At 41.4% G+C, this 4,103-nt stretch overlaps 1 pseudogene; it reads left to right on the plus strand.

Annotated features, from left to right (window-relative positions):
- The first annotated feature begins 206 nt into the window (after positions 1-206).
- Positions 207-350, plus strand: LOC129150653 (small nucleolar RNA SNORA66; annotated as a pseudogene).
- The last annotated feature ends 3,753 nt before the right edge of the window (positions 351-4,103 follow it).

Consider the following 4,103-nt stretch of genomic DNA (forward strand, 5'->3'; position numbering starts at 1 on the left):
ACTCAACAGTAAGGGGAAAAAAACTAATTAAAAATGGGCCAAGCCCTGGCCAGTGTGGCTCAGTTGATTGGAGCATCATCCCATACACAAGGGTGTGGTGGGTTCCATTCCTGGTCAGGGTACATGCCTGGGTTTCGGGTTCAATTTCCAGTTGAGTTGCGTGGGGGAGGCATCTGATGTCTGTATGTTTCTCTCTCACATCTATGTTTCTCTCTCTCTCTACCTCTCTCTAAAATCAATGGGGAGAGTTGCAGAAGTGAAGGGAACCAGGTTTGCTAAAGTAATTGTGGTGATAGAAATGTATTAGCCTCAGAAGCTACTGAGGTGGTTCATTCTATCCTAGTAGTGTAAAAATAAATAAATAAATGAAATAAAATCAATGGGGGGAATTGGGCCAGAGACCTTAACAGACACCTCAGCAAAGAGGATATACAGATGGCAAATAAGCATATGAGAAGATGCTCTGTTATGCCCAGAATTCGGGGTCCCCAAGAAAAACCACCAGGGAACCAAACGAGTCCGATGCAAAAGCAAAGAGTCTGTATTCAAGCTAGCTTGAGCTCAGTCCCACACGCACACACACCGGCGCAGCAGTGAGTGGGGAGAGAGAGAGAGATAGAGGGAGAACAAAGGCTCGGGGTCCAAAGCAGTGGGCGGGGGAATGTTCATGGCCCCGTTGATTGGTCAGGGGGCAGGGTCAGGGGTCTGGTTACACGGGGGGTACTGTGCAGCTTGCCTAATTTGGACTGAGTCTACTTCTCTACATTCCTATTGGCAGGTTTATGCAACTGTTATATTCTCGCGGTTTTCTCAGAAAAAGGAGTCATATACATAGTTACACGGGATGGAGGGTACAGTACATTTTGTGCTGTCCTGCTCTGCCCTTTCAGCTCCACCTCCGGTGTCAGGAGAGAAATGCAAATGAAAACAACAGGGAGCGGAGATGGAGAAAATGGCGGCTGAATAGAGACATGTTCTAAGCCTGGTCCTGGGGCGGAGAGTAAAAACAGCTGAGATTCGCACGGGGAGTGTCTGTTGGCAAGCTAAGGGACAGCTAAATTCCAGGAGAAGGTGGGGGAGTGCTAGGCAGGGTTCCCCTGACCGTGCAGCACCCACAGCGGCTGGGTCCCCTCCCGGAGCTGCGGGCTCAGAGGGGGAAACCTCGCCATCTTGCAAGGGAAGGAGGGTTTTATTAGACTTTCTGCAACAACAGAGAACACTGAACAGCTGTGAGCACCAGAACACCGGCCCCCAATCTGCGCAAACACGTGGATTCAAAGGAACTCTTCACTGCACCAAGAAAAGGTCAGATTTTGCGGGGATAAGGTGAGGTTTCTCGTCCTGGCGGCGGGAACTGCAGGACTGGGGAAGTCTGTGCCTAAAAAAATCCGCGGCTGTTGGAGCTGCCGTGATCCGTGAATGTGGAAGGGGGTCCTCTGAGATGCTAACAGAAGGGATCTCTAAAAAGCAACCCATTTTGATCTGACAAGGAGGGTCAGACTAAGAATTTTTCAAAGGAGTGCAGGCTGCTTAGTCTTGGGTGCAGACCCAATGTCTGCACACTTGGGCTTGTTCCGATTCTGATTACTAAGCCCAATACATAGGAAAACCCAGTTGGGGAATACCCTGACAGACTGCAGGGGGAAGTTGTTTCTCCGGAACCTGGGGAGCGGAGCTGGGAGTGACCATCGGAGAGGCAGCTCTGAGGCGCACACCTCCACAAACCGGTAATGAGTGCCATAGGGAAAAAAAAAGCTAGAGAAGCCCGGAAGTCAATCCAGAAATGCTGCCACCCAGGGGCTGAAACACAAATTGTCTCTGGTTTAATAAAAAATAAATACGAGAAATTAAGACACCACCTGCTTAAAAATCAGGACTGGCTTACAACACTGAGGAGCAGTGGAACGAAGGGAACTGCAATACAGCCTGGATCGGGAAACAGACATACCAAACAGAACAATAGAGGAAGTGAATGACTGCCACTACTGCACATTTTATTCTTCTTATTTTTTATTTTAATTTAATTTTAATTATTTTATTTTAATTTTTTATATTTTAATGTTTTATTTTTTATTTTCATTTTTTGCATCTTTTACTTAAGAAACTATTTTTTTCTTTTTCCTCACTCAATTTTCACCTTTTTAATTATTACATTTTTATTTTCAATCAGCATTATATTACTATTATTTTACTTTTTTTTTTTAAGTGTCATTTAATTTTCTCTTTGTTTTATTTTGGGATTAGTGTCCTACATTCTATTTGCATCTTTCCCTTACAATCGTTTTACCCTATCTCAATGCTAACTTTATGCCATCACTCTCTTCCTAACCTTTTCCCTTTTGGTCTCCTGTTTATCTTAATCCTTTCTGGCTTTAGATTTTCCCTACTCTTTTGGTTTACCCTCTGCTAAAACTTCACCCTACTTATATATCTAATTTCCAATCCCCTGCTCCAAGTCCATACACACCTCTCTCTAAGCTACCTTAACTAAAAAAATAAATTAAAAATAAATAAATAAATTGTTTTTCTCTCTGGCCTTTTGTTGTTGTTTGCTTAAATGTTGATTAGATTGAATTTGTATGCTTTTTTATGAGATTTTTTTGCTTATTCTTTTTTTGTTTGTTTGGTTCTTTTGCTTGCTTTGTTTTGTTTTTGTTTTTGTTTTTTACTTCTGTTTTCCCTTGCCTCACTTAATATTAGTTGGTGTTGTAGTTTGTATTAATCTCCAGGTTCGTGTTGCTGGCATTTGCTGGGATTAGTGGTTGTTCTATTGGAGTTTACTCACCATATTTATAGTTTGTTCCCCTTTTCTCTCTTAGTATCATTCTTGTCTCTCTTACTTTTTTTTTCCTCTTTTTTTTCTTCACTTTTCCCAAGTTCATTTTCACACTCCTTTTTTTGTTCTTTCTTTTTACTCTTCCTATTCCGTTCCTATCCCCTAATTTGTCTTTCTCTGGGGGACACCTTTATTGGAGGTTATTAATATCGTGAATACAATTCTGTTCAGTGCCTTGCGTGTTGTACCTGGTTGTGTTGTATTTTGTACCTTTAAATCAACACAAGAGAGAGAGAACTATATAACCAGACATCCGGAGAAGAGAGACCATGGGGAGACAAAGAAACATCCCCCATAGGAAAGAAAAGCAGGCATCACCAGAAAAGGAAGTAAACGAATTCGAGGAAAGCAACCTATCAGAGAAAGAATTCAGAGAAATGGTCATAAGGTGGCTGAAAAGAATGGAAGACAAATTCGACAATACGAGTAAGAACCAAGAGGAAATGAAGAAGAACCAAGAAGAAATGAGAAATGACATCGCTACTGTAAAGAACTCAATAGAAAGCATCAAGAGTAGACTAGAAGAAGCAGAGGACCGCATAAGTGAGCTAGAAGACAAGATGGAAAAAAATACCCAATTACAACAGCTTCTAGAAAAAAAAAATTAGACAGCATGAGGAGAGCCTAAGGGAACTTCGGGACAACACGAAACAAAACAACATCCGAATAATAAGGGTACCAGAAGGAATGGAAACTGAGCAAGGAATAGAAAACCTGTTTGAAGAAATAATAACAGAAAACTTCCCTGATGTAGGGAAGAAAAAACCCACACAAATCCAAGAAGCTCACAGAGTCCCAAACAAAATGAACCCCAAAAGACTGACGCCAAGGCACATTATAATTAAATTGGCAAACACCAACGACAAAATAAGGATCTTAAAAGCAGCCAGAGAGAGACAGAAAGTTACATACAAAGGAACCCCCATCAGACTAGCAACTGATTTCTCAACAGAAACTCATCAGGCCAGAAGGGAATGGAATGAAATATACAAAGTCATGCAAAGGAAGGGTCTGAATCCAAGAATACTGTACCCAGCAAGGCTACCAATGAAAATTGAAGGTGAAATCAGGAGCTTCACAGACAAAAAAGGACTAAGGGAGTTTATCACCACCAAACCAGCAATGCAAGAAATGCTAAAGGATCTGCTACAAAAAAAAAAAAAATAAAATAAATAGGAAGCAAAGAAGGAACACAGGTATAGAATAAAAATGGCGACAAATAAGTACCTATCAATAATAACTTTAAATGTAAATGGATTGAATGCCC

Source organism: Eptesicus fuscus, chromosome 10 (assembly GCF_027574615.1).
Source record: "Eptesicus fuscus isolate TK198812 chromosome 10, DD_ASM_mEF_20220401, whole genome shotgun sequence".
Taxonomy (NCBI): Eukaryota; Metazoa; Chordata; class Mammalia; order Chiroptera; family Vespertilionidae; genus Eptesicus; species Eptesicus fuscus.